The sequence below is a fragment of the Penaeus chinensis genome, chromosome 7, assembly GCF_019202785.1.
Source record: "Penaeus chinensis breed Huanghai No. 1 chromosome 7, ASM1920278v2, whole genome shotgun sequence".
In the NCBI taxonomy this organism is placed as follows: Eukaryota; Metazoa; Arthropoda; class Malacostraca; order Decapoda; family Penaeidae; genus Penaeus; species Penaeus chinensis.
The window spans coordinates 291,047-301,064 of NC_061825.1; the positions used below are offsets into that span (position 1 = coordinate 291,047).

The following is a 10,018-nucleotide window of genomic DNA, read 5'->3' on the forward strand; positions in this document are numbered from 1 at the left end:
AAAAGTATTTTTAACCATTTCATATGGTCTGACATCGACTCTCCTCGATTGTTCTTTTAGCACTAATGGTAACATTAGTATCTCGACAATGACAGTCACTTATTTTGTCCATGTCTTGTCTCAGCGTCGTTATTTCATTAATTAAGTTATTGTTTTATTCTTTCAGAGCTTTCATTTCTTTCAAAAGTTTAAGCACATTTACATCGCTTTGGTCAGCTGGCATAACGTCACTTCTGCCACATGGTTGTGCGGGGGATTTCCCCGCCTGGCCTGCGGTCATCCCTACCTGAGGGTGAGGGACGGCTGCCTCGGCTGGCGCCCGGGGAGGGAGAGGGGGGCGTGGTCTTTAATTCAGAGAGTATGGCAGCTTTGAGGCCCGAGACACCCTCTGTGAGGATCAGCATCATCTTGTTCACCTCCTCCTCCAGCTGTGCAACCGTGTCGCGTAGTTCGATGGCCTCTGCACCGCCACTCGCCAGCAGTCGCGGGTTATCTTTGCGGCTGGTGACGTCACACAGGGCACAGTCGGGCGCTCTCCTGGCACGCTGTCCGCGGGTTGGGTCGGGAGGGCCGCGCTGGTCACTCGCGGTCGGTGCGGATCAGCCACAATGCAGCAAGCAGTAAGAGTATTCGTCAGACAGTTACCTTACTTTGCTATCACACACGGGTGACTTTCTTAACTATGCCATTTTCTTGTGTTTCGATTATCATTTTAAGCTCTTAAATAGCAACTCAGGTAACATTCAACTACTGTTTTAGCACCTCATGTGTGCTTAATACTTTCAGCTGCTCATAATCTTTTGTACTTTGCTTAAATATTTACCCTCTTTAATCTTCATTTAATAATGTAATATCCATATCTTCATAATCATGCAGAATTAGAGTTACCAGTGGGGGAATTAATACTCATAAGCAGTACTTAAAGTTATAATTCTGAAAATATAAAATATAACACGAAACAAGAAACGTAACTCTAAAACAACAACAAAAGACGAGAAAAGCAATTGCAGCAGTCCCTCTACGTGGAGGAGATCCGGTCGTCGATGCCTGCTGTCTGCCGTCTCCTTTCCTCCCTTCCTGCGACCTCGAACGCCAACTTCAGCGACCCACCGCGACGACAGGTGGATTGGCAAACAAGCTGGAGGGCCGGTAGCTCGTTGCTGACCCACGCTCTGGGTGGATTGCAGATGTGGTGCAAGCATGGGTGCTTCTTTTCGTCCATAGCAAAGCCACAGGGTGTAAGATCCCCGCGCGGTCCACGGCAGCATAAAACATCATCCTTATCGTAGATCAGATGAAGATCTGTACGGGTGTGAGCGTCGCCGGCAAACAAAGGAGGAAAATGATCCGTGGGAGAGAATGGCGTGCCACTACAACCTGTCATCCCACAGCAAGTGACAAATGTTGGTGCATCCGTAGTACTCTCTCGTCCTGCAACACTACGAGGACACTCTATGGCAGTATGTTGTTCACCATATGCTGCACAGCGCACCTTACCCTTGCAGTACTTAGCTACATGGCCACTTCCCATGCAGTTATAGCAGATCACAGGGAATGCCCTCAACGACCGCACGTGGCTGGTGGGCATGCATTTTCCAAATACGTGGTATGTACTGGGAGGTGGTTGCTCTCCTTTCCATATTATACGGACCCGGTTGAGTGGTTGTCCATCCTTGTGCACTCTTATAGCCTTGTGAACTCCGTTGAGTGCATACGCATTTTTAAGATAGCTCCTTGATGTAGTGTGTGACGAGGTATTCGTCGTATTTTTCTTGTTTCTTTGGTTCATCACAGAGTTTGAAGGTAATACCTCCAATAAGGTTGTCAATATAGTTAGGCTGGGAGCAAGTGACATACTCATACGGTGAGGAGAGAGTGTCTCCTCACTCGAGGTCGAGAAGGGTACCCCTCAGGGCAGGAGGGTTGTTGCCGAAGTCCTGTAGCCATTTCATTTTTTTCGAATTCGTCGTGCCTTCAGGGAAGACGAGGCGGACATAATTCTTCTTTGGTGCCAGTGGCGTCTTACCGGCATTGCCGTGTTTTCTTTTTTTCTTAACTGTCAACTTCACTGATGTGAAGCCTGTCACTTCCTCCATCAGCGTCGCCCACCTGGATGTCGGGATCACCTTCAACACATGCCCGTTGCATGGCAATGGATTAAGCGGGGTTCTCCACTGAACTACAAACTGAAGCGCACTCTTCAGCCGTGGGAGTGGGACAGTTAGCCACCGAGTCCTCCCCCTCAGTGTTTACATTGTGTATTATTCATTAAAAGTGACGGAAAGCAGACAGATTCTCACAGCACTCAATCCAGTCAGTAAAGATTGAATGGAGACCGAACTCCAGGGGTTTTGCCTGATGGCCCTTATGCCAGACGCGATCGGAGGCCGTTGAAAAGTACATCATGCACACACGCGCATGTGCATTTATACATGTGTATCTATGCAAATATAACCAGCATCCTTTATAGATCTACTGCTAGATGAAGGCTCCCTAGTCTTACCCATTGACAGAATTGTAAAATACGAGAAACATGAAGTACTGTGAAGCCAGCTCATTCTGACGAGCTGAAAATCGGCCGGCGGTCAAGGATCGCTAGCAAGCGTGAGGTCATGAGCGGTGCTGGGAACATGTTCACACAGAGGGCTCCTGACGCTGAGGCAGTCCTCGTCGCTAATGTAGAAGTAGTTGCGGAAGGTGACGGCGGCGCAGAGCTCGTGGGAGTCGCGCCGGGGCGCCTGCTCGTAGTGGTAGCAGGCCGAAGTGTTGGTCCAGTAGGCGACGTCCTCAGGCTTCCCGTCTGGCGCCGACTCCTGCTGAAGTTGGAAATTCATGTTTTTAGATATTTTTTTCTGAAAATTGTCACGTAATGCATCCACTGACGATATTCCATTTTTTTTATATCCATTGTCGATGACCAGAAGATAAGCACCAGTTTTCTTGAATCTCAATGGTCGTTTGAAGACTTAGCGATCGAGGGAATAAGAAAATATCAAGAAAATATCTCATAGATTTAGAAAAGGGGAAAGTAAAATATTTCGATACTTCTGTACGTGCGTATGTGCACATTTGTGTATGATTATGATAGAATAGATTATACAATCCACAATTGTAAGAAAACTATAAACCTCTTTATAAGTGAAAAGGAGACAGGAAAGCTGAGGGTCAGGTGACCTCCAGCAACTACGAAATGCGTCCCCGATCCGTTGACCCTGCCTCACCTGACGGCCCAGTAGGGCGAGCCGAGGTCCATCGGGGCGTCGTCCAGCCACGCCCACGCCTCGGTGTCCTTCGTGTACCGGCCTCCCACCCAGAAGTCCGTCGTCATACCTGCGCAGCAAAGTGCAAATTAGGCAGGATAAAGTCCAGCAATATATTAAATTATATATGTGTGTGAATATATAAATGCATACATACTGTACTTGCATATCCATATGTATGGAATAAAAATGTGACGCATTGATACAGACAATGAACAGCCGTTCCTGAAAAAGACACAAACCTCCAATACTGCAATAACATGGCCCAGAATGAGCAGTACTTAACCAGCTGGGGACCACACGCCCAGCTGGTTGTCTAGAGCTCATTCTGGGCCAGAGGTTCGAGTCAAGGTCAGGGAGGGTTCTCTATATCAATGCTATACACCATCAGTCCATTTTACATAGATATATCAGTGCATCTGACATAGTATATGAATTATTGAATAAATTCTACCAATTTCTTTGTGCGTCATCGTCATCAATACTCTAGTAAAAGTAGATAAGGAAGGCCTGTGTGCTAGTAAGATCCTAGTTGCACATTCCTTATGTTGGTTCGTAGTACTGCTTATTCTGGGTAATGTTCCTGGAGTGGCGAGTTCGTCACACACACACACATATAAATTCATACCTACTCCATGAACAAAACAGCAAGATACCTATCTCCCGCAGGTACTTCACGAGAACAGAGAACTCCCCGTCGGAGGCAGAAGGGTAGCGAACCAGCTCCCCGCCGACGGCCTAGCACAGGGCCCTCGCCTCCCCCCAGCCGACCTGGAGAAGGCAGTGAAGGACGGATCAGTGGCGACCAATAATCATTTATTAAATAGATATTCCTGGTTGATTATATCTTCTTTCACAGAGCCAGTTTACTCTGCAAGTTTTAGAATTATAGTTCCATGAAACTAGAAATAAGTTTCCTCTCCTTTGCGTAACTGCAATGGTATATACACAAGGAATGTAAACACGACAGGACATAACGACAGTGATAAAAAAAAGCTTTACCTTGACGAAGTAGAGGAGAGAGAGGCACTTGTTCCCGACGCTGGTGTAGAGCTTGGGGCATCTTGGGTGGTGGAGTATGTCGTTGAAGGTCCGAGCGAACTTCTGACCCAGCGCCTCGCTCTCCTCCACGTTGTTGGGTGGGGGAGGGGTGGGAGCGGGCGTCGCTTCAAGGACGGAGACGTTATTCTAAGCAAGAACTTTTACCCATTCATGAAACTGCTATGATTTCCAGTCTTTCTACATCTACTGCAGAACGATGAGGAACATGGGCATTAGAGCCCCTTATAATTATCGAGATTATTTATATATAATGCCGGGCCATATTTAGAAGGCCCGGGCGAAGCTAATTATATATAATATATATATATATATATATGCATATATTGTATATATATATATATCTTATATATATATATATATATATATGTATATATACATAATGAAATTTCATTAACCATGCATTTTGTGTATGCAGTGTTTTCTTCTACCTTTTTTTGCCTAGATGTGCGTATTAAGAAAGAAAACTGCTTCAACTTATATGCAAATTCATTGAAGTCTTTCAGTCATGTAGGTTCAACAATTCTCATCAATATACAAAAATTAACCTATCCCCTTATCTCCCATACTCACTGGTAGTTGTGGTGGTTGTTGTAGAAGGAAATTTGTTTCCCTTAAACAGAAGCGAATTTCAGATGACCCACTTAAAGTAGGAATAAAAAATATTTACTGGTCTTGCGCATTTAAATTTTCCGTCAGCGAGTCATTTAGTTCTATTCATTGTTTTTTATCAAAATCAAAATTACAAACACTTACGGTGCATTTATCACAGCAGTTTGGTTCGTCATAACAAATAAATCTCGGACTGATGCGTCGTTGTGGCACTATGAACCCATAAGCTGAAATAAACAAAATAATGATAAAAATATTGGCTTTAAATGCAATAGCAATATTGATGTTTTCGACAGTGATAATTATGCTGTTTATTTTTATGCTGAGAACGATGAGTAGCAATTAACACAAACATTAATTAGACAATGAAATATGCTTGGATTTCTAAAATGTGCAGAAATCATCATAGAGCATTTAATCGGTACCCATATGTTTATCTATAGCATCTTCATACAGCTATCTCGGTAACACATGCATAAATACTGCATACGCTTATACAAGTATTCCCGAAACGACACAATCAGCAGGAGACTGTGACCCACCTCCGCTACAGATCCCAAGCACCATCAAGGACCTAACGACCATCAGCGGAAAGCGAGCCATCTCCTCGGGGGATTTTGCCAAAGGACGCACAATTCCTCAAATTATTTGAAAATTGGACACGAAGGCTTGACGGGTTGCCTACTTTACTGCATATGTATAAATGCAATATATATGTGCAAACACACATGCATATATATATATATATATATATATATATGTGTGTGTGTGTGTGTGTGTGTGTGTGTATGTATGTATGCGTATATTTGTGCATGTGTACACATACATCTGTATCTGTATATATATCCAACTATACAAAAAAACATACATGTATCCTTATATGCACATGTACATATATATACACACATACATAAACTCACACAATATACATGTTTATATACATATACACTAATATATATATATATATATATATATATATATATATATATATATACCCATAACACACACACACTTGTATATATGTATTTATATATATGTATCACATATTTATACATATACAAAATAGATACACTGATACATGTATATATATATATATATATATATATATATATATTTATATATATATATATATATATATATATATATATATATGCATATATACATGTATATATATTAATCATTATTACACCACACCACAGTCTATTTTCTACTACTGGACTGAAGCCTCTCTCACTTCATTATCGAAAAGTTTGGCAGTACCACCCTTATCTGTTTGGATACCCTTCCTAATCAGCACAGCACATATATGCAATATATATTCTAACATTCACAGACGTTTAAGGATTAGGACCTATTTTACAACCCGACCTACTTGAAACAGGATTTATATTTCAGTTTTTCTCAACCGTTTTCAGTTCTATACAGCCTTTTGAGACATAGCACTATCTATGCCCCTCCTGTAGTCTGTATATGAAAGTATTCAACGTGTATTTTTAGGGATATACGGTAACTTACTATGTTCTTCAGTAGCTTCCTTTTTAAGTTCTTATCGACTTACTGAAGGAAAAACATATTGCAACATGATAGAGTCACAGCTAGACTTTAAAGTTCCTGGGTGCTAGGTTTGATTAATAATATACGATGAAAATAAAATACTTTGATATAGATATTTCATCTTAAACGAGCATTTCTTTTTACCCAAAAAATATTTAAAATTGGGGAGAATTAACAGGCGTCTTATGGGCTTACCCCCTTCCTTAGCTCTGCCGTTGTACATAGTAACACACTCCAACGCATACTAACACTCACTCATTAGATAGTGTGTATGTATATGTATATATGTGTATATATTTTGAGAAAAAATAGATAGATAGGGAGTAGATGTAAACATTTCACTAATAACCAACAACATTGTGCATGTCTATCTCTACATACATCAGCAGAGATAAAAACATACATGTATTAAACTATAAGTTCAGATACCATCTCAAATCGATGAACAAGAAATCGTAAATTACGTCTCAAAACAATGGAACCACAGACATTCGTGATGAAGACTGAATGCATCTTATACGCCCGAGTATGCTAAACAAAACCACCACATGCAGTTTTTACCGTTTTCCCAAGTTGAGAAATGCTAATGGGATATGGCACATCACTGCAGTTCGTCACTTGCCAAATACGGTTCAATGTGCTAGAATCTGGCAATGCATCTCACGCGAAGATATCTGTGATGGTATAACTAAGTGCGACGACAACTCAGATGAAAACATTTGCTCTGTAAGTGACTGTTGTACTTCCTTGGATGAAACATGATTGAATGAATATATGGCTTACTGCCACGATAAAGCAGAAAACACAGACTCGAACACACACACACACACATATGTATATGTATAGATGATTAGAAATTAGGAAATTCAAATCGTCCTTTCAGGGAAACCAGCTTAAAAATACATCCTAATTCTACAACGACCACTACTACTACTACTAATGAGTTAGATAACTGTAGAGATATGTAATTCACAAAAAAACATACATGAACAGGCATTCAAATATTACAATTGCACTTCAAATACAATCTGTATACTTTATCAGCATGAAAACTTTTCAAGTGCGATCTGCCATACTTGAATCATAATGAAATGGAGAGATTATATTAACATTATATGGATAAGATTGGAGCTCAGGAAAAAACGTGAAATACTTTGTTGGGATAATCGCCTTTCTTAAGCGACGCCCGCCCCCACCCCTCCCCCACCCAACAACGTGGAGGAGAGCGAGGCGCTGGGTCAGAAGTTCGCTCGGACCTTCAACGACACACTCCACCACCCAAGATGCCCCAAGCTCTACACCAGCGTCGGGAACAAGTGCCTCTCTCTCCTGTACTTCGTCAAGGTAAAGCTTTTATTCTGTCGTTATGTCCTGTCGTGTTTACATACCTTGTGTATATAGCATTGCAGCTACGCAAAGGAGAGGAAACTTATTTCTAGTTTCATGGAATTATAATTCTAAAACTAGACTTCTGATTTAGCTTAGGAGGAATGCAGAGTAAACTGGCTCTGTGAAAGAAGAGATAATCAACCAGGAATATCTATTTACTAAATTATTATTGGTCGCCACTGATCCGTCCTTCACTGCCTTCTCCAGGTCGGCTGGGGGGAGGCGAGGGCCCTGTGCTAGGCCGTCGGCGGGGAGCTGGTTCGCTACCCTTCTGCCTCCGACGGGGAGTTCTCTGTTCTCGTGAAGTACCTGCTGAAGATTGGTGTGTTGCTGTTTCGTTCATGAAGTATGTATGAATTTATATGTGTGTAACGAACTCGCCACTCCAGGAACATTACCCAGAATAAGCAGTACTACGAACCAACATAAGGAATGTGCAACTAGGATCTTACTAGCACACAGGCCTTCCCTATCTACTTTTACTAGAGTATTGATGGCGATGTCTTACGCACAAAGAAACTGGTAGAATTTATTCAATAATTCATATACTATGTCATTGATAAAGAGAACCCTCCCTGACCTTGACTCGAACCTCTGGCCCAGAATGAGCTCTAGACAACCAGCTGGTCGTGTGGTCCCCAGCTGGTTTAGTACTGCTCATTCTGGCCCATGTACTTGCAGTATTGGAGGTTTGTGTCTTTTTCAGGAACGGCTGTTCATTGTCTGCGTTACTTTTTCATTCCACACACACATATCCTTTGCGTATGTATATATATGTATATGCAAGTACAGTATGTATGCATTTACATATTCACACACATACACTTATATTTTAATATACTGCTGGATTTTATCCTGTTTAATTTGTACCTTGCGCAGGGATGACGACGGACTTCTGGGTGGGAGGCCGGTACACGAAGGACACCGAGGCGTGGGCGTGGCTGGACGACGCCCCGATGGACCTCGGCTCGCCCTACTGGGCCGTCAGGTGAGGCAGGGTCAACGGGTCGGGACGCGCTTCGCAGTCGCTGGAGGTCACCTGACCCTCAGCTCTCCTGTCTCCTTATCATTTTTAAAAAGGTTGATAGTTTTCTACTACTGGACCAACACTTCGGCCTGCTACCACTACGAGCAGGCGCCCCGGCGCGACTCGCACGAGCTCTGCGCCGCCGTCACCTTCCGCCACTACTTCTACATTAGCGACGAGGACTGCCTCAGCGTCAGGAGCCCTCTGTGTGAACATGTTCCCAGCACCGCTCATGACCTCACGCTCGCTAGCAATCCATGAGCGTTGTATTATTTGAAGAACCCTTTTCGATTTCTCGTATTTTTATCATGAATCACTTATGCCTCTAATTTAGTGAAACGGCTACATAAGAATTTATTGTAGTATAGACTTATTACAAGATAACTTTTGAAGGATTGCAATTAAGTTGGATGTCATGTAACTTTAATGTGTATTTAGCTATAAAATGTTGATATAAATACAAGCAAAGTACATGAATAATTACTCACAAACAATATATGTATATACATATATATATATATGCTCTGTACACTGCAGAAGGTGCACGATCATTCTATTCTTGTGTGCAAGGCCCTTTGCAGTACCAAGTACTCTGAGGCGTCGAGCTTTTTAGTACTTCCGTGCCACGGCAAATATATAATTGAGGCATAATGTCGATCATTAATCTCAAACGCCAAAAAAGTTACAAAGATGGTTATTATATCTGTTTGAATATACAACATATATGTCATCTGTATATATGTAAGTTAATAAACAGGTGACTGTATGTTTTGACTATTTACCCTCTTCTCGCTCTCATAACGAATAAACTTCAAGACCATCGAGAGAGACTAGGAAATCCCCTCCCTCCTCTTGTAGGTTAAATGGTGCTGATGTGGATCATGGGGCTCTTCACTATGGCTTAGCAATAGTATTCCAGTCAGTAAGAGAGAAATGATAAAGGCGAATGAAAAGAATGGTATTCCCAACACTCTCAACTCAAGAGAATTAGAGAACTGAGCCGTGGGAAGGAGAGTGCACTTGATACATTGTATACAAAAGAATGAAAGTAGAGGTGGCCTGAGCATATAGCTACATGTGAAGTTACCGAATGAAGTATGAAGCTGACTGATCAGAC

General features: G+C 42.1%; 2 pseudogenes; one reads left to right on the forward strand and one right to left on the reverse strand.

Annotated features, from left to right (window-relative positions):
* Positions 1–913: 913 nt before the first annotated feature.
* Positions 914–5,534, reverse strand: LOC125027244 (annotated as a pseudogene).
* Positions 5,535–6,511: 977 nt separating this feature from the next.
* On the forward strand, positions 6,512–9,167 carry LOC125027247 (annotated as a pseudogene).
* The last annotated feature ends 851 nt before the right edge of the window (positions 9,168–10,018 follow it).